At 42.2% G+C, this 21,556-nt stretch overlaps 1 protein-coding gene across 5 annotated transcripts in view; it reads right to left on the bottom strand.

Moving 5' to 3' along the window:
- The window catches only part of ACP5 (acid phosphatase 5, tartrate resistant), a 68,957-nt gene that overhangs the window by 13,891 nt on the left and 33,510 nt on the right, over positions 1-21,556 (bottom strand). The window contains exons 1-2 of one of the 5 annotated variants that reach the window (XM_078386635.1): positions 3,987-4,060; positions 3,587-3,789 (exon numbers count right to left, since the gene is read on the bottom strand). The gene's annotated coding sequence lies outside the window, so the exon portion shown is untranslated. Of the gene's footprint in view, positions 1-1,904; positions 1,946-3,363; positions 3,484-3,586; positions 3,898-3,986; positions 4,061-21,556 lie in introns of those variants that run through there. The other 4 variants (XM_078386636.1, XM_072991587.2, XM_020791580.3 and 1 more) reach the window with 4 other exon arrangements.

The raw sequence follows: 21,556 nt of genomic DNA, 5'->3' as shown, positions 1-21,556 counted from the left end.
TAACTCACTGGTTCAACCACTGATCAGGACAGAGACTGCCACCAAGAAATCAGAACAACACTGAGAATTTGAAGCATGGCTATGAAGAAACTAGGAAAGATAATTGAAGTGTAAAATGTTTCTTTCAAGACCAATACCAAGCTACATAAAATGTATTCCATACGTATTCCTATGTAAGGATATGAAAGCTAGACCATGAAAAAAGCTGACAGTGGGGGCAGGGGGGAATAAATTCATTTGAAATATTGTGCTAGAAGAGTGATTTATAGGTATAATGGATCATTAAAAAGACAAATAAATGGGTTAGATCAAATAAAGCCTGCATTCTCACTAAAAGCTTAAATAATTAAACAGAGGGTATTGCACTTTGGAAATCTCATGAAAAAGTAAGAATCACTGAAAAAGACAATAATGCTAGAAAAAGTGGGAAAAAGTAGGAAAAGAAGAAGACTGAACATGAGTTGGGTTGACTCACTCAATAAAGTAATCACAGTCTTTTGCAGGTCCTTAGTTCACGGAATTGCAATGAATCAGGAACAATTTGTTTTCTCAGTATTCTCTTAGGAATTATGTTAAGACTACCTTTAATTCTAATACATCATTTCTAGTTGATATTAATTAGATATAAAAAGTTGAACTTGATTCTCCCTCCAAGATTTTAATCTTGCTGCCAGTCTGCTTGATGAGATTTCACATGCAATCTACATCTGTTACCTAGAAGTACCACTGGTCAATTACTTCTTGGTGAATATGTACAGAATTGTACTATAAGCAACTAACCTCTGTAAACAATCAAATGAATGTGGTTAATGTGTTTTCTCCCATTCACTCACACACGCACACGCACACGCACACACACAGAGAAAATTGTAATTCAAGCTTCATGTCACCTGAGAAAAGGTAATTTACATGATTATGTAGTTATCAGTCAGACACTATGTTGAAAAGATTATCATTGTTCAATTTAAGATTACATTAACAGTCTGTTGTCATTTACAGTGAAAACCTATGCATCTCTAATCCCAACTGTGTTCAGTCGGACATGCTTTCAGGAAAGTATGCATAGGATTATATTGCCTTTGCTATGTAGTACAGGACAAAGTTGTGATATAGGCAGAGATATGAGACAGAAAGATGATATATTTACAGATACAGCCAAGTACCTGGCCTACAGCTATTGGCCAGGACAGAACCTGCTAACTGAAGTAATTATCACCTTGATAATTCCAGATAATCACTTTGTCTCTTGTCTGTATCCTCACCTGGTCTTGGTTGTTGTTACTGTTATCCACTGTCAAGTCCAAATGACCCTAATAAGGCTTTCAAGGTAAGTGAGATATTTAAGGAGTGGTTATACCAGTTCCACTCCTCCAGTGAGTTCTGTGGCTGGGGATGCACATCAATATTTAGATCATATATTTGTATTGCAGGTCTGAGAAAGTGGATCTGATCCATGAAAACTCACTGAAATAAAACTGTTAATCTTTAAAATGCTACACTATTTTTTTCCTTTGTCTTGGTTTTGCCCTCCATCTAACAAAATTGCGAGAGACATTCAAATCCACACCACCAGAGGCGAAGTCTGAAACCGACACCTCTGACCAGAGTCTACAGCCCCCATTTTGAAACTTGCTGTAATAAGAGATGACTGGCCCAAAATCTAGCCCTGATTTTTCAGATGTTTGTGTTTCTCCTGCACCATCTCCAGCTCTGTGGTGCACATCCTTGTGGGGTTGAAAGGTGGCTTATGCCTGCAATATTTTAATAAGGTTATAATTAGCCTTCCATTGAGATTGTGTACAAGGATGACACAGCTTTTTCTTTCTTTTCATCTTTTGCTTGTCTTCTATACCAACAGATGATAGATCAAGTAAATCCAAATGTCAACAAAAACAAATCATTACCTCGAGATTTTGTAGTATTTAGGGCAGCGTCTAAGGCAGGTCTGATGATTAAAAAGAGAGAAGACAGATATTCTTTTTCACAATGCTTTGCATTTGCCGTCTGTCTGGAAGATACTTCTCAGATACAACACATTCTATCTGTGAATGAGTCCACCTCCAAGACTGACATTTTTAGGACTGGGAGCTTTTTCTACCAGTTCTCTGGCTCGCTAGTTATCATTTGTGGTTTAAATAGGGGCAAAGGTGAATGCCCAAAGTTTCTGAGCATACTGATCCATTAACTGAGCCATAAGCAACTACAGGATCAGAGAGAATACAGTGGACCCTCGACTTACAGACGGCTCCGCTTACAGACTTTTCGAGTTACAGACTTCTCTGGCCACAAAATTTAGGTTCGACTTGCAGTCGGAGAACCAACCTACAGACCCGAAAAAACCCCAAAATGGAACAAAAACGGTCGGTTACGGATTAATCAGTTTTCAATGCATTGTAGGTCAATGGAGCCTCGACTTACAGACTTTTCGACCTGCAGCCACCGTTCCAATACGGATTAATTCCATAAATTGAGGGTCCACTGTATTGAAAAACCTGTATTACACAAGTCAAACTGAAAAAAATCCACACAAAGGGACACAGGGCTGTTCCATACATCTGTTCAATAACAAGATGTCTGCAATAAAAAAAACAATAAATAAAGAAGGATATCCTTTACTTTGAATTCATAAAGTATGCTATTTCTTATTAGGGGAATATTTGAATTGAGAACAATTCTGTCCATACCCTGAAGCTACAGAGTGATACAGAATAAAGCATTCTTGCTTTCATGGTGGGAACTTCTGGATATATCAAATTCTTGGCTACATTTTAGATGGCAAAATTGATTCATGCTTGGGTCACCTCTAATTTAAAGAAATACAGCATAACATTGTTTGAAACTGCACAACAGAACTGTTGAAAAAAATTATGTTGCTCAGAAATTTCCCCCTTGTGTTCACTTCTTTGTTTGGCAGTAAATCCCACTGTATTTGGAGGGGGGTATGTGGGAATAAATATCTATGGGGCACAAGGTTACTGTCCCAATTATTTTAAATACTATACTTTAAACATCCAGTATTGCTTGCTTTTCATATGCTATTTACTTTTAGATATCTGGTATGCAAAAGTTGGTCCTCCCAAGTCTTAAGTTTTATTTACAAAAGCCTGCTTATGACTTCTATCTCACTATTACTTAACTACACTAATATGCTTTCGTCTATGTTTACTTATGTATTTTATACTCATCAATCGATGTTTTCAGATTGTATTATACTGGCCATCATCCAGCCAAAATCACACACACACACGCACACCACACACCTTTATTCAGGTATGGGACTAGCTCTCAGAAATCAGCTGGAATCTGAAAATTGTCAGAAATGAGGAAAATTCTTTGGGAACTCCAACCAGTGGCCATGGCTACCTGTGAGATTCTGGCAGCTGTAGTCCAAAAAAGTAACTTTTCCCCCCGTCTCTGTAAAACGTGAACAGGTCCACCTGTTGTGTTTCTCCTTGGGAAAAGTAGATCGAGGCTCAAGGGCGAGATCAGGAAAGAGCTACAAACGGAAAGGCCGGCTAGTAAAAATAGAAAGGAAAAGCATTTGGTTCTGGCGGCAAAGTCGCCCTCGAGGCTGCCAGAGACTTACCGTCCGCTGGACTGGATCGCGGCTCTTGCCCCGACAGAGGATGGATGGAGGCGTCGGTCAGGGTCGTCGCGCTGGGATGTTGCTAACTCAGCACCGCTCGCTGCGAGGCGTGTCTGCCATGCCCCGCCGACTGAAGCACCTCTCCTGCCCAGGGGGTCATTTTTATCAGGAGCTGCGAAGGGGAAATGGGGTGGGGGCCGTCCCTTCCTGCCCCATTGGGGGGGAGGACAGAAGCAGAAAAGCTGAGTGTAACGGAGAGACCAACGCCTGGGGGGGGGGGATGACCCACAGTTACTTCTCCTCTCGCCTCACCCCCGCCGCCCCCCCCCCCCGCCGCCACCTTCCGCCATGTGACATTTCCTCCTCCTCACCACCAGAGAGGTTAAAGTCATTCTTTAACCTGCCTTCACTCCAGGGCTGATAAGGGAGGACAAGCACACCATCTCCTCCCCCGCCGCCATGCCGTCTCTTAACCCTTTCCCGCCCGCCTTGGGTCTGGGGAAGGGAAAAAGGCGGGAAAGCAGTCCCACTTCTGAAGGAGACCGGCGGGTGGCCTACTAGACAAACCCTGAGGTGGGATTTCATCTCTTGAGGGAAATAGGACCCGCTCTGGCTGGGCCATCATTCCCCCCTTAAGCAGCCACCTCAGAGTGGCCAGAGAGGCAACATCTAACAAAAACTCTTGAGGGGTTTTTAAGAAGCTTGCCTTAGGCTGTTTAAAGCATCGGCCTGTAATTGTTTTTAAAATAATTTTTTAACTAAATATTTCTATGGTCCTTTTAGATAACCAGCAAAAGAGAAAGGTTAAATACGTACTGAGAGATGGTAAGATTGAGCATAACTCTAGGGTAGGCTAAGAGGAAGCTGGGCAACCCTGCATTCCAGCTCTGGATCCAGCACATAGAGTTGTTTCTTCCAGTATACTATTCAGACCCTGAAAAAAGTTATTTTGCTGAACTAACTCCTGGGGATTCTGGGAGACATAGACCAACAAAGCAGTTTTTCCAAGTTCTGCTTGGAAGGACCTATTTGGGGGCAAATAACAAGGGAAGTCTTAGATTTAAACCCCGAAGTCTGTGTCTTGGGATCAGAAAATCAGACACCCGAGCTTAGATATTTTGGCAGTGGTGCAGGGGGATTTGCGGGTGCAGCCCTTCCTCTGTGTACTTAAGAGCAAGACCTAATCAAACAAAGCAGCATTTATTACTGAGTAAATTATTCAGCTGGAATCCTGGACAACAATGTTAGGAAAGGTTGAAGGCAGCAGGAACAGATGAAGACCAGATACAAGATGGATTGACTCCCAAAAGGAAATCACAGGTTTGAGTTCTCAAGAGTTGAGCAGGGATGTTGACGACATGACATTTTGGAGGTTGTTCATTCATAGGGTGACCCTTAAGTAACAATAACAATGGATTGGGCTTGACAGATTGTTTGTCACACCTTGAGTTACCAGCTCATGTGAAAAGAAAATAAGATTTGTGAGGCGTTTGCAGTTCGTTAGCTGTTTTTTGTTCACTTCAGGATATAAAGGTGCCTGTTCCTAGGATGTTCCTAGCAGACAAAGCTAGCCAGTCTGAAGCAGCAATGAAGCTGGTATAAAGAAACACCATAATAGTGAGGATAAGTATTTTGCTAATTTTATCAGGTTCCCTTTTAGCTGTCTCGATGATGCCCAAGAAGTCAATCAAACTTTATTCTGCATCAAAGGTGGGAGAAATAGGCAAGCAAAAATGCCACAGCAAGGCCTGTACATCTTCTCCAAGTTGGCACTGGGTGCAAAATTATGCATCTCTAGTTCTTGGACATCTGTGCTTTCGTTATTTTTACAAAGAAAGCTTCAGCATTGGCAACAATCCTAGTTTTGGGATCCCGTTCCCTCCCTTAGCAGCCTAACAAAATAACCTACAAAACATCTATCTCTATGTTTTCAGATTCTTCCTAAAGACATGCTCCCATAGAAAACACAGGTCAAACCAAATCTATTTGGCAACTAATGCAAAGTGACCTCTCAGGCAAAAGTATCCATCCTGCAGCACTCCGTCATCTTAGAGAATAACCCAGCTGCAAGCATGGCTTAAAGACTTCTGAAAAGCTTGAGATTTTGAATAGATAAGGAGCTGAGTAGCTAAACCACCAACACTGCCACCAATCCCCCTCTCCCCAGAAATCCTTGCTCATCTGAATTAATCATCAGGACTCTGAATAAACCACAATGTGCCAGGCAGACTTGAGGAGTGTAAACTAGGTGCCCGTAGTCATGCCTGAGGGGAAATGCTGGCAGAAGCCATGGCAAAGAGGACTGATTACCACCTGCAACAAAAGTATGTGCGTGCAGACACACAGACACACATGTAGCAGAGGGAACCGTTGTAGCAGTATTATCTTTATTAGATTCAGTATGATTGCAATCCTATTAACAGTTACTTGGGAATAAGTTTCCTTTAACTTGGTGCTACATAGGTATTTAGCAGCTGAGTCAGAAGTTGCGAGGCCCAAAAGAAAAGGCAGCCTGTGCAGCCCTGAGCAAGTTGCACAGACTCAGAGAACTCCCAAAACAAGGAATGGAGAGCCACTTCTGATTATTCTTAGAAAACCCTGAAGAGGGTCGCCATATAGGGCAGCTGACTTGATAGTGTGCAATTATATTATTATATCTGACTGCACAGAAAATAAGGAAGTTTGTGTCTACTAGAGAGGCTGTCTTTATGCTAATGAAGGTGGCAGAAGTTTTGTTCTATCTCTTCTGAGACAAGCCATCAGCAAAGCCTTCCCTGGTGCCAAAGGGCGTTCCCCTTCCTTTTGTTTAACCTTAGGGAGGTGGCGCTAGTTCAGCTCAAAGCCAAGTGGGAGGAAGTTCTAATCCTCCTTTGCCCATCTGCTCAGATCACAGTCTGGATTAGGGCTGTGCAGGTCTATTTAAAAATAAATAAATAGCTGCACATTATATGTTCAGCAGAGCAGGTGGGCAAACAAAGGACTAGTTCTCCCAGCACTTTAGATTTTTGAGCACAAGTGTCACACTGGATCAGTTGGTAGATGATAAACACTGGATTGCTATCACTCCCTCACTACAAAATCTCTTAACATACCACAATAAAGATGAAGATAATGCATAGCCATCAAGTCATCAAAGAGAAATACTTCCAATAATGTCTCCATTTTTCACACACACAAAATTATATATTATTCTTCCCCACATGTCACAATACATTTAGTTCCCTCCCTTCCCACTTGGACTGTCCACAAAAGCTTACATTAAAATACAATAGTTAATCTTTAAAGTGCCACATGTTTTTGTCCTTTTTGTTTTGTTTTATTTCTTTGGATTTTGTCTGATAAGCTTGCACAGACTAACACAGTTACTTCTTCTAAATCCTCCCACTTTGTTATTGTTGAAGGAAGCCACCACTTGCCATCTTTTCTGGAAGAGACTAGATAGCATACCAATGTTACATTTTCATGCATTAAATTGATAAAACGATCCACTGACTATTATTAAGGATGCATAATGAAGACTATTATTAAAGGTGACCTTAAATAGCAAGTGTGAGATAACTTATGACCGTTAATACAGTCTACCCTTCTCGACAGATTATGTTTTGGGGGGAAAAAGCACACAGAATGTGCTGAAAGGTTTTGCCAAAATTTCCCTGATAAGGAAGAAAAAAATAATATATATTACCATAAAAACAGAATTTTTGAATGTTTAATGTTCCATCTCTTCTTTTGTTAGTATGCCAGATGGACATGTGTATATGTACGAAGTGTGGAGTAGTGGAGAGAGTGATTGTGAGGGTTCAGCTCCAAGCTCCTGCTTTGTTTCAAATAAATCAACAGACATGCAAGATTTTGAAATTGGTGTGACATTTATTGCATTGTTTAACAAGAAACCAGTGTTAGGAAATGTATTCCAACCTTTTTCACCTTCCAACAATGGGTTAGATAGGGGCTTCCAATCGGCAACCTTAAAGGAGTTCCCCCCTTGCATATTCCAAGATCCCAGCCAATCTAGGGATGAACCCAGGTTCAATATCGGTCGGGTCTCCCCCTCCAATAAGGGGATGGTGCCTTCATCTCGTTAATCCAGCCAGGCCAGCTCTCTCTTGAGGGGGTGTATGTCTGCAAAGGTCCCCCTCCCGGTATCCCATCGCTTGCATCTCCCTCACCCTCCATTCCATTTGCTCTCTTTTCTCTCTCGACTTTCTCCTTCTCTTCCTTCAATTTCCTTCTCCACTCCTTAGTCTCTTTTTCACCCCAATAAGAAGATTTAGGGGTAGCTTCTCTCCTTCTCTGGGCATCCACCTCCTCTTTTGGGATCCAAAGCTTTTCTACCTTTCCTGTCCATAGATCTTCTAACCAAATCCATTCCCAACCTGGCAGCAAAACCTCTTCTCCCCTCTTTATATCTGCCAGACCCGCCTCTACCTCCACCCGTGGCTTCTGTTCAGTTCCCGCCAAAACAGTCCCAGTCTCTTGGACTGTTAACCCCTTCAGATTCTCCTCTGTCTTCCCCAGGTCTGGTCCAGGTGGTCTTATCTTCCTGGGAGGGGGAATCGGCAGGGTCTGGATCTCCTTGTCGGCAGTGAGTGGGAGGGACGGCACTCCCGTGAGAGAAACTTTACTCTCCCCTCCAGTCTTACAGCGCTGGACCAGAACTCAAGAGAGCTGGGTTCCCCACTCGGCCGTAGAAACTGATTAGGGGAGTGTGACTAGTAAAACCGTTCGTTAAATACTGTACCTCGCTTACTTTGAACGTCCTGTTACGATAGGACAGCTATAAATCAATTTTGATTTGTTGGCACATAACAACATGTTTTCTATATAGTATTATTCCTCGGCATATGTGCACGATAGTCATTAAATTCTTTTTGCCTGACCCCATATGAAAACGTCAATTTGTACAGCAAAATATATTTATGGCTACCAATCCACTGAAGAATTAACTGTGAGGATGACCTAGTTCAAAGATTCGCCTGAGGCAACATCCCACCCAAGGAGTATAAAGAAATTGGGGAGACAGAATTTTAGCATTTTTATATCTCCACTATCCCCTAGGATAAATAATATTTTAATTAATTTTTATGAGATGAAAAACTTCTTAGTTTTAATGTATTTTTTTCTTTACTTTTAATTTTAAATTGATTTTTTTGTTTAAAAAGTAGTCAGACAACAATAAAGAAGAGATGGTGAGTGCTTCTTGAAAATCAAAAGAGAGCCTGTAGTGCCAAAGTTTGGGAACTGTTGCCTAATTAGTATTTGTCTGCCAAGCATATGGTTCGTAGTGGTATTAGAGGTAAATGTTGGTAAATGTTTGTGGTCTCATACAGCCGCACAAGAAATTAAAACAGAAAACTTCAGGAATGTTAAGCTTCAAAAATGTATCCAATTCTGTCCTGGAAAATCTGTTTGTTTTTTAAATTTGTTACAAAAACTCAATTCTTCATGAACCACTACTGTATCTCATGTCCATATGAAGCCACAGGAAAAAAAAATCTTAAGTGGGGCATAAAAGAACCGGGGAGAATACAGATACTGTACACTGGACCGCCAGAACGATGAACAAGGGGTCCTACACAAAACAAGCTTGAATTATCTCTTGAGATACCAATGCCAAAACTGAGATTGCCATGCTTTGGACAAATTTTGAAATGAAAGGATTTGCTAGAAAAGACAATAATGCTATGAAAAGTTGAAGGCAGCAGGAAAAGAGGAAGGTCAAATATGGCATGGATTGATTCCCTAAAAGAAGTCACAGTCTTGAGTGTACAAGCACAAAGCATAGCTGTTGAGGTAACAATATTTTGAACATCACTCGTTCATAGGTCGCCATACATTGGAGGCAATTTGATGGCATGCAGCAACAATAGTCTTTCCTGATTTCATCTGCCCATAATGAATTATGGTTTTACCTATTTTTTTACACCTTGTCACAACGAATAGTATATATAACCCCAATCCACTGCTGCTGAGTTCTGTTTTTTCATATCTGGGGAAACACTGATGGCCTAAATAAAGAGAAGGCTATATTGGGAAAGCCGAATACTGTATTCCATGAGTTAGTCTATCAGATACAAGAAAAAAAATAAAAAGGGGTCAGCCAAGGAGGAAGCTGCAACATCTTAGAGGATGAGTCATCCCATTCTCACAGTTATCATGCAGAAGTTGAAACTTAAAGAGTAGAGCAGGAAGTTGTTCAGTGCAGGTTCTTCTCACCGTCATGAATTCCACATTCAAGAAAATAGGGAAGCCAGAAGCAAACAGACGCTGTCTTGCTAATTCAAAAGGTGCAACATTTTCTGTCATGGCAGCAGATATACAAAATGTCACTGGTTACTGCTTTTAATACTCCTAAGGAGTTCATTCAATTGTTGTTCAAAACCATACAGAAGAAGACGATGGCTCCAGATTCTATGATGGCAGGGACAATTGACGGCATGACTGTAGCTACTTATTATTACTGTATTATTACACCATAATCCACAAAATCTCCATGTCAAACTTGAGGTTAGGCATGAGAAATTACGTCCCTTTTATCTCTGCCCTTTAGCTGTGTATGAACAGGACTCACATATTAAGTGGTTTGTTTTGGGAGATTGAGAGGGCACAGCAGCCAGGAAAACAGACAAAAACTTTACTGATCATGATAGAAAATGTTTGACTTCACCCAGTCACACCTAAATTCAGTGCCAACTAGTCTATAAACTATTTTCATCTTATGGTTGTTGTGGGTTTTTCGGGCTCTTTGGCCATGTTCTGAAGGTTGTTGGCCAAAGAGCCCGAAAAACCCACAACAACCATCAGATCCCGGCCGTGAAAGCCTTCGAGAATATTTTCATCTTGTTGTTCCTTTCCTACTGGAGAGGTTGGATGCCATCATAGCAATTCTGATGAAGCTCCTCCAAACAATAGTGCTATGCTACAGCCAAGCCAGTCTCCAAAAATCTTCAAGCAATAAACGCATCTCCTTCCTGTACTTAATTTTCCCATTTATTTACCTGGAATGATCAGTTGTAACAATTTGTACGTTCATTTCTTAAAATATGATTGATTGATTCTGGCTTTCTACATTTTATGTGTTTTATGCTTTCGTGAGTCTATCTCTTCACTTAGTACATGGTCATTGCCCATCCTCTTGATCCAATAATGTTTTTAGCAGCATGGGATGAAGCCATGCTGCTAAAATCCTTCTACCTTCTTCTTTTTTTAATGATTGTCTCATTTCAGGTTCTGATTTAGTGTTGTACAGGAAAACCAAGAATACAGATGTGAATATAATGCACATTCTGTATTCATTTTAAGGCTGCTGCTCTGGGTAGTTCTGATTCTGAATTGTTCTCCTCATTTATTCAACTGATCCGTACTGAATGACAGAACAACACTAATCCTATAAAATAGCATAGTCCCAAACGATTGATGGCAAACCTTTATGAGCCCAAGTGGTGGCAGCGGAAGTGGCAGCAGAAGCATGAATCCCAGGCACAGAGGCGCCTTCAGACCCCACTCCGGATCTGCCTCCAGTCGTGCCCAACCCCGCCATTGCCTATAGCTCGGCTGGCCCCCCCGCCGCCAGAACCAGCTACTCCGGATCCTGGCCTGCCAACCTGTTGGGGCACTAGCACTGCAGCTGCAGCCGCCTCCTCAGGTTTGGGTGCTGGGGGTAGTGATTCAGCAACTTATGGCCCACATGCCCACAGAGAGGGCTCTGCATGCCAGCTGTGCCACATGTGCGATAGGTTCGCCATCGCTGCCCTAAACCAACTGGACATTCATCTTAATACTCCGGTGAGCTGCCATGTTTACCAGTGGGCAACAGAGATGGAGAGGGAAGAAGTCCTTGGCCACTCCAGCAGCAATTTTCCATTGGTATAGCCTAAAATGCACATTAGGGTTAAGAGGACACCACCCAACAATGTGTTTTTCTGCATCCTGGCACCATCCATTCTGTTTCTGTTGCATCACCACCATTGATAGAAGGAAGGGAAAAGCCAGAATGTAGTCACAGAGACGAAGGATTGGTGGGCACAGACCCATTTGCCATTTTCATTTCTTGCTATCTTCTCCTTGAAAGTTGCAGTGGGAGAAAAATATGAGTACTGAAGATCAATACTGGAATAGTAATCTTGCCTTTATTAAGTGTCAGTGTACTGCTTCAAGAAGACATGCTGGAAGGGAGGAAGGAGAGAGAGAAGCTTACAGCAGGTACCAGATGCAACCCATGGGCTGATCCTTGTCCTAAGATGCAAACTGTGCTGAAGTCCTTGGTTCACAAGATTTAATTTCTCCAAGACCCAACATGCTGTCTAAGTGTCAAAGGATGTTATGGTCTGAACCCAATGTGATATCATTCATGTGATTAGAAAGAGCAGGCATGAAACTCCCACCCTATTTTGGGACTCTGGCAGCCAACAGGCAGAGGAAATTCATTCTGGAATCCTTGCAACATATAAACTCATATGTACACTGTTCCTGGTCCAGATGAAATCCCACTATATTGGCTATTTGTATAGGAAGGAATGCTCCCAGATTTAAAGATGCATTAAAGTTGTCTAGAACATTGGCAGAAAAGTTGGAAAAGTTACATCTGTGGCCCACAACTCTCAGGTTACAACTTAAACAGTGGGAGAAAATTCCAGGCCAGTTCATAGGAGTATGGAAGGACAGAGGCAGATAGCTTGGTTTGCATGGAGCTCCAACAGTAGAAGCTGACTTAAGGTGCTAACAAATGCTAATTGGCAATTTCCAACTCTCCCTCTTTGTCCTTTTAAGAAACCACACAATGTGTATTATGATGGTCATCCCCATTATAAAACTGTTTGAAGTTGTGCATGTGCAATCGCACATTTGACTAACTCCAGTGCCTGCAAACCTTCTTGTTGCACCATCACACAGCCTACATACTACATTCCAAGCCCTGTTAAGCAGAGGTGGAAGCAGGAACCATGTTCAACATCGGGAGCAACAATTTCCCCCTTCAGCTCTTGCAGCACAGGAATGTATGCTCTCGTTAAGTGTGCTGCACCCTTAGCAAAAATCTGGCCTACAGAAGTTAAGCAGGTTCAGCTCCGCCCATCACTTCATTTCCATGCCAAAAAAGGCTTTCCGCTCTCAATATTTTGCAATCCAGGCTAAATACTAAAGGCAGATAAGAAAGGGCATGTAGGGTTAGCATTAGCAAATCTTACTCCTGTTATAGTACAGTGGGGCCTCGACTTACGGATGTCCCAACTTACGAAAAATTTGATTTATGAAAAGCTCTGGCCTCAAAATTTTGCTTCGACTTGTGGCCAGAGCTTCCACTTACGAACGGAAAAAGGCAGGGGGAAAGAGCAGGAAATTCAAACTGTTGGTGGTGAAGAGGCTGTTTCTTCACCCAAACGGTTCCACCGTTGCTGCCACTGCCGCCAGACCATCCTGGCTGAGCTCAGCCTCCTGTGGTTCCCCGCCGCCGTGACCGCTACTGGTGGAGGCCTCCCCGGCTTCCCGGCCGCCGGCAGCGGCAGTCACAGCGGCGGAGAACCCCAGGAGGGCAGTGGTCACAGCAGCGGGAAAGCCCGGGAGGCTTCCCAACTGGAAAATTTTCGTAAGTAAGGTGCTCCTTTTTCCTTTTAAAAAAGTTGTTCTGGGTGGGTTTTGGAGGTTAAGTTTGGGCTGGGGGGGTTATGTTTCTGTGTTGTTTTGTTTTTTGGTGATTTTTTTTTTGGCAGTCCCAGCGTGGTACTTGCTCCAATGTTTGTTTTTGGATTTGTTTGTTTTGTGTCTCTGTGTGTTTTTTTTCAGTCCCAGCATGGGACTTGTTCTGTTTCTTTTTCTTTCTTTCTTTCTTTCTTTCTTTCTTTCTTTCTTTCTTTCTTTCTTTCTTTCTTTCTTTCTTTCTTTCTTTCTTTTTCTTTCTTTCTTTCTTTCTTTCCTTTCTTTCTTTGATATTTTTTTCTTCAGCCGGAATGGATTAATCAATGCATTCCTATGGGAAATAGTGCTTCGACTTAACGAAAATTTCAAGTTACGGCCACCGTTCCAATACAGACTAATTTCGTAAGTCAAGGCACCACTGTGCAGAGCTGATCAAAGTGTAGTCATCCAGATGTCATTAGAGTCCAAATCCCAGTACTCCTCACTAGCTGCTATGCTGGTTAGGACTGCTGGGATTACAGTCTAGCCTTGGTACAATATGCACTGATGGTCTCACTTCTAATTCCCTCTTCTTTTTTTCCCCTTGCATACCCTGTTCTTCCTTTTTTAAAGGCTCTGTCTGATTCTTCCTGTCCTCTCTTCTTTCCATGACATGCCCTTTCCATTCTTCAGATAATCTTGTGAATCTTAGTTGGTAACCAGGAAGTACTGAATCATAGAGCAAAACCCTTCCTTACTGTGGGAGAATAGCCAGATGCAGAAGACAACAGGGCTCCACAGATATTGGTCTGTGACCAATGTGTCTAAGAGCTACTGCTTTTAATGAGAAAATGCTTTAAGAGGCTCCATGAAGCTCCGCGGCATTTCTAATATAAAAAACTGGGGAAATTTGCCACCAGACCTCTTTAAGTTTCACAACAGTGAACTCAAATTCTGCCCTCCCAACTGCCTTTTTAATTCTGCTTAGGTCTGGTTTACATTTGGGAGTTTGTGGAAGTAGAAAGGAGACATAGAAGCACTCGGGTTCCTTGGTTTTGCTAGGGGATTAAGTAAGCAACACTATTTGACTCTGAACCATTCTTTATTTAAATATGTATGCGTTTAATTATATGAAATATACCGTAGTTTCAAAATTCTCCTTTGCTTCATGGTAAAGTTTCCTTTTGAACTCACCCTGTCCCTGCACCTGTGGAAACTGATTTTAAAATGTTTTAACAGAGGCCCCGTCCTCTTCTACATCTGACCATTTTAAAGTCTACCCAGGAGTGTCTCTGACTTTTAAATGCCCAGGCTACTAACAACCTCCTACAGTTTCCACTGAGCATAAAGTCCTGCCAATGTAGTAATATATCCCTTATGCTACTTACAGAACTGTACCCCTTTTATAGGCACAGCAGTTGTGCAGGTGGTGGTCCCCCAGAAGAAAACATACTCTCCATTTGCACAATGGCAATGCCTACAAAAACCGTGCAATCCTACTTAATACACTTTTGGAACAGTCAGACACAGACTTCATTATTTTAAATTTTTCCCTCTCTCATTCTAACTTCTGTAGAAGGGCTCTTCTATATAGTTCTGTGCCGGAAAAAACTTATAGCAACCCTAATAGAGTGGTTTTACCAGTTCCAGAGAGAAGAGGCAGCCCATGTAGAAAACCACTTCTGAGTACTCTCTACCTAGAAAACTCTGAAAAGGCATTGTCTTGATGACACATGACTATTATTTCTCTGTTCCAGTCCCCCAGTGAGTTTCCCTGGCTGAGCGGAGATTTGATCCCTGGTCTTCAGAGTCCTAGTCTATCACTCTATCCACTACAGCATGGTGGGTACCCCTAGGTACTAAAAGCTCATCTAGGTAGAGCGTTTGTACCTCTTTACATTCCTTTTCAAGCACAGATGCCATTGGAAAGTGCCCTGACATCCAGACATTTTCCCTATCTTGTTTCTTCTCACCTCCTCCTCCACCACTGATGTGTTTCCCGGATTTTTCCATTCCTCCTCAACCCCAGATTTAAATGTTGTTCTCTTTGTTCCAGAGGCAGACTTTTCCCTTTATAGCAACCATAACCAGTCTACTTAATCCAATCAGCAAAGCTACTTGATCTAATCAATTCGTTCCTTCCTTAATTGTTCTTTCTGAGCAAAAAACTATAGAAAGCACAATGTAGCAGGTGAAAGGGGGGGGGAGTTGTGAAGAGGCTTCAAAAAGTTACTTTTTGCTGTCCACGGCTTTTCTTTTTTAGGTTTAAAACATTTTTTTCAGAATTCTATCACTGCCGTGCCTCCAAAACTTGGTAGGGCATGGGTGGTTTGTACTATGTGAGCACCCTAGGCAATCAGAGAGAAAAGTTTTCAGGAAATGTGATTCTCCTAAGTGCCAGGGAAAGATGAAGTACTTATGCTTTCCAGCCTCAAAAGGGGAGAGGATTAGCACTGTGAAAGTAGAATAGAATAGAATAGAATAGAATAGAATAGAATAGAATAAGGGATCGGGGAGGGAATTATTGGAAATGGAAGAGAACTAAGAAGTTCGGATTAGAGATGTGCAGATTTGTGTTTTTCGACTACAACTTCCAGAATTCTTCAGCAGATCTTCTCAGAGTCCAAAAAGACAAATGTACTCACTTCTAGTTTCCATGCTGGAAGTGGTGGATATTTGACTCCTCCTCCCCTCTACAAAATTGTTAACCTCTTTAGTTAGAAGTACATACTTGTGGACATGAATCACACAAATTCCCATGTTATTCAGGAAGAAAGGGGAACAAACAGGGACAATGGAAATGACCCGGTTCCCCTGATTCATGATTTAAATGCAGTGTAGTTTTACTAAATGAACAACACAGTTATTTTCAAGACTCTTTGGTTGTCTCTGACTTCTCTGGCATATAGAGAAGCAGGTTTTTCTTTGATGCCTAAATCTCAACCTTAAAAGATCTTTCATTTCTGCAAAGACTAGAGATTTACAGGCTAGGCAATGCATCTAAGAAACAGACTTGGCAGCCACATTTAACAACTGTATATATAGAAGAATAAGGGATTTTGGCACGTGCTGCTTCTTGGGCGTGTGAATGATGCTTTATGAGTCAAACGTCCCTCCTCTTCACAACTATACAAGGTTCAGAAGACAGGGGCCTAGCTGCACTGTCTTTTTCCATTTTGGTCACCTTGGCCTTGAAGGTGAGAAAATGTTAGGGTTGTAATGGTATCCCTGGGAAGCAGTATATTCCTACAGAAGGACTATGTACATTATCTCCAGATTTTGCTTGACTGCAAATCTCATTAGTCTCGGCCACCACCGACAATGGTGAGGAATTTTGGGAGTTGCAGTCCAATATCACCTGGTGGGTGGCAGCTTGCTGACTACTAGCCTGTGCCTTAGAGAAGGTTGGGCACCAGGCTCTCTGTTAAGAGGGAGGTGTGGCATCCACAGTAAGTTACGCATTATAAATTATGCATTATTCATAAGCTGTATGGTAATGGGGTTGTGAGGCGGAGCCAAAGGGGCTGCTGAAGAGGCGGAGCGTGAGAGAGAAGTTCAGTCAGAATCAGAGAGTGGTAGAGAGAAGAGAATAGTTTGGGGTTTTGAGGCAGAGAGTGTTTAAGGAGTGATTAGGCAGTGATTAGTCAAAGTGTAACCAGTGTTAATTAACATAAAGCTAAAGGTAAAGGTTCCCCTTGACAATTTTTGTCCAGTCGTGTCCGACAGTAGGGGGTGGTGCTCATTCCTGTTTCCAAGCCATAGAGCCAGCGTTTTGTCCGAAGACAATCTTCTGTGGTCACATGGCCAGTGCGACTTAGACACGGAACGGCGTTACCTTCCCACAGAGGTGGTCCCTATTTATCTACTTGCATTTGCATGCTTTCGAACCGCTAGGTTGGTGGGAGCTGGGACAAGCGACGGGAGCTCACTCTGTCATGTGGATTCGATCTTACGACTGCTGGTCTTCTGACCTTACAGCACGGAGGCTTCTGCGGTTTAACCCGCAGCGCCACCACGTCCCTTGTTAATTAACATAGAAGAGATTAAAGTAAAATGTTGATGCTGTGTGGAACTTTAAGAATGTGCTTAAGAATTATACCTGAAACCACGCGTAATCAATAAACCTGTTTCTGTTAAAAAGTCAGTACTGGATGGACCTTAGTCTTTCATAAGAAAATTAAGTTGATAAAGAGATGGCAGCATGTCATAGGGTGTGTTGAGATACCTTTGTGAGCTCTGTGTTTGTTGGGACAAGCAGGGGCCACGGGGTATATGCCACAGGGAGCCTGGGATATTTCCATAGTCAAAGAAGCAGAGACAAAATCAAAATTGGTATCATGTAAGTTGAAATGAATCATAACTGGCCACGGGAGAGGGGGAGAGGAACTGATACAACACATGCATAATATAATAATATATTCCAGCAGAATTGACATTTTCCTTAACTTGTTCTTGCACTTTTAATAGTAGCCTAACACTCCCAAAAAAGTAACATCCAGTCCTCCCCCCACCCACACACATTTTGAAAAATGTCCCTTGCTTCATCTTTGAGGTGGAGAGTCAGGCTAGGAATCCCTGATCATACTACCATGATGTGATCATGTGTAATACAGTATTTTGGGGAAAAATATTATTTTTGAAAAAGCAGATGCAAGCAATGCCATTAAATCCCTTTCTGCCTTTCCTGCTAACTCTATTCACTTGGGAGAATAATTCTTTCCCTGGCCTACTCCACAGGGCTATTATGATGATGATGAGATACAGTATAAGATTTGCAAGCACTTTGTATTAGATCGATGGGAACTCCAGCTGCCAGTGGCAGCTGCAAAGAAATTAAGGCTGAAGCTACTCATAAAAAGACAGCATTGCCCTCTTGTGGATTGTGTAAGAAGTGCTATTCTGATTCATCGCCATTTTAGCGCACAAAGGTTCTACATTTAGGTATTGTTGGAAGGGAGTAAATAAATACCTTACCATTCACTAAATCTGTGCTGTGCCTGTGTTGGACAGGGTTACACCCCCTCTGAAAACACAGGTACGCAACTTGGGGGCGCTCCTGGATTTGTCTCTGAACCTGGATGCCCAGGTTTCAGGAGGTGGCCAGGCGTGTCTTTCACCATTAAAATGAGTACACTAGCAGCATATCTTCCTAGAGATATGTGATCTGGCCATGATGACACATGCCTTCGTTACATCCTGGCTAGATTACCGTAATTCTCTCTATGGAAAATGTCCGGAAACTTCAGGGGGTCCAAAATGCAGCAGCCAGATTACCGATTTGGGCTGCTTATCACAGGGATCACATAACCCTTCTGTTAAAAGTAGCTCCACTGGCTTTCTCTTCAGGCAAACTTCCCCTGACTAGGATTTTTAAAATAGGTTGTGCTTTGAATGTTTTGGTCCTGGTTATGTTTTTTGTATGGTATTTGATCCTTTTAAATAATTTTATATTCACTGTTGTTATCTTTTATATTTTCTTTTAATGATGTAACCCGCCTTGGATCCTTCTAAGGAGAAAGATGGTGTAAACATATTTTAAGTAAATAAATCTATGCAGCACAGAATGTACAGTATCTACAAGAAGATATATGCAATCTTTTTTGCATTCTTCAAAACTTTTTGCTGGGCTAGGTGCTTTTTAAAAGATAGAGGGAGGGCAGAAGGAGGGAACTCCCTTAATCCCCGGTCACCTATTGTTGCCTAATTGCTTGAGATTTCAATGCCTAGCACCTTGCATTTATTTTCAGGGACCAATGCCACATTTGCATAAAAAGTTTTTAATGGAGCAAGGAAAAGACATAAAACAATTTTTCAGAAAATAATATTAAACTAATATATTTATATGAACGTAATAATACATAGTTATGCAGTGGGTGGGCTGTAAATCTGCCTCTACCAGATAAAATTTGAGAAGTAAAAAATGTCAATAGACTGCGAGTTTAATTCGTATTTTGAGTGTGAAAACAACTCACTCTTCATGTCTCCTCCCCCTTCACCTCCTCCCATTTCAGGGAAGAGCCTCTCCCCCTTGAGACCAAATAAGCATACTGTATCTCCCATAGGTCCTGCCGTGAGCCTCACCCCCTCCCTGGTTCTCCTCCCTCACTTTTTGGCCCCCTTTGCCTTCTTCCTCCATGTCTCAGGCAGGGCCTGGTAGCATCTCCCTGGCCAGGTCCCTGCTCCCTCCACTGTATCACCATCACCAGACCCAGAAGAGCGGGAGACTCAGGTGGAGCAAAAGGCACTGCTGCCACAGGGGCAACATTTCAATCCTGCCACCATCTTGGGCATCAGCATTCCTGGTGTGCACTGTGCACTCACCTCATTCAGGCCTCTTTGGTCCAGATTCACACTTGGGTCTGGAGGGATGATATCAGTCTGCCAAAGATGGATGTGGAAGAGCAGAGAAACATGAGTGAGAGCTACTCTTTTTAGAGGGGATAAGAGTGATGTGCATGCATAAAACGAACATCTACTGAAAAGGATACAGAAATACTGTAATGGAGAACTCTAGGCTGCCTGGAGTTGCAGATCAGACTGAAAATATCTATCTGTGGGCTGAAAGGATTAAAATAAAACTGCATATTTAATATAAATATAAAAATAATTGCAATTAAAAATAACGTGACCCCCCCCCCAGAAAACACTTCACAACCCCCATGTGATAGACCCTAAAGAGGGGAGAAAATGCCAAGTTTCAGATGGCTTTGTTCGGTTCAGTATCTGTAATTTGTCCAGATCCCATGTTGCACAGCCGTGAGTTTCAGCCAAGTTGGGTAAGGCCATGACAGACCCGCCCGTATCACAGGCAGCAGCCCAGGCAAGTTATCTTGGGTCACAGACTCATTACCTTGCAAAACGATTGCTAGGCTTTGTGGTGCCACAAGACTCCATTATTTTCCTTTCGGTGTAAGAGACGGGCTTCCACAAGGACATCTGCAGAAATAATTCATAAGGGAGCAAAGTCCAACACGTGTCCTCGGGTGCCTCCTACAAAGCTTGCACACACTATCCTCCACACTCATGATATCATCTTCCTTTGAGCCTCTGTCCCAGGTGCTCTGTGCGATGTATGTATGGGAAAGCAACGAGAGCTGCGCGATGAAAGGAACCGATACTGTGGTTCAAATGCACACCTCTTTACAACAGAAATGCGCTCCGGTGATAGACTAAGGATAGAACATAATCACATTGTGCCTCTGAAGAAGTGGCTGCAGCCCAAGAAGGCTTCATGCCAAATAAAATTCACTTGTCAGTAAGGTGCTGTGAAACTTGACTTTCCTCTAAATTCCACTGTAGATACAGAACAAAAACACACTCACTTTCACAGAACAATGCATGTTACTCAGAACTGAAGCAGTTATCTCAGCATGCTGAAAGCACTTCATTGGCATTATCTCAGTAATCCTTACAGTACCTCTGAATCGCAGGTCATTATCCCTACAGTTCATGCGTGTGTGTGTGTGCGCGCGCGCACGTCCATGCGTGTGTGTGTGCACATGCCCATCTACGAAAGAAAGAGAAGGAAATAAAATATTTCCTGAGGCTATCTAATAAGTTCATAGCAGAGCTGAATGTTGAACCATAGACTTTGTGATTGACAATGTGAGGTCTCTGCTATGACACCACAAAGAATCCAGATAAGCACATTAGATAATGGCAGAACACATTTTCTTATTGGTTAAACCATAGTATTTTGTTGAGGAGAAGTACAACCCTCCTTTGCTGTTGCATCCATTTCAGCTTTAGGTACACTGTGGGTACAAAAATACATCAAATGGCTATCATCTAGTGTCTGCCGCATCACTCGTCAGCCTCCACCTCCAAAGTGCATCATTCTTATAACAGTTTTTTAAAGTTTCAGGACAGACTGTCCAAACTATTCCTGCTCTGTCTTGTGAGCAGCCTTTCTAGGGGAAAGGAAGTCTTTTAGGCACCTATCCTCTTTTTAAACACATTGCTAACATTTTATTTTATTGTATTCGCAAAGGCTTTCACGGCTGGGATCTAATTGTTGTGGGTTTTTCGGGCTCTTTGGTCATGTTCTGAAGGTTGTTCTTTCTGACATTTCGCCAGTCTCTGTGGCCGGCATCTTCAGAGGACTGGAGGAAGATGCCGGCCACAGAGACTGGCGAAACGTCAGGAAGAACAACCTTCAGAACATGGCCAAAGAGCCCAAAAAACCCACAACCATTTTATTTTATTCTTAGAGCTTGGAAGTAAGGGGTTACAAGTCATAATTACTGGCATCTAGTCATTTTTTTCAGGGGTGTAATGGTTGCATTTCTAAATTAGTGTACAGTACAGAGTAGAAACAAAGTTATTTTATTGGTAAAATAAGGAATATTTTCTAGCTGC

The sequence above is a fragment of the Pogona vitticeps genome, chromosome 2 (assembly GCF_051106095.1).
Source record: "Pogona vitticeps strain Pit_001003342236 chromosome 2, PviZW2.1, whole genome shotgun sequence".
In the NCBI taxonomy this organism is placed as follows: Eukaryota; Metazoa; Chordata; class Lepidosauria; order Squamata; family Agamidae; genus Pogona; species Pogona vitticeps.
This window is presented reverse-complemented; position numbering and strand designations above follow the sequence as displayed.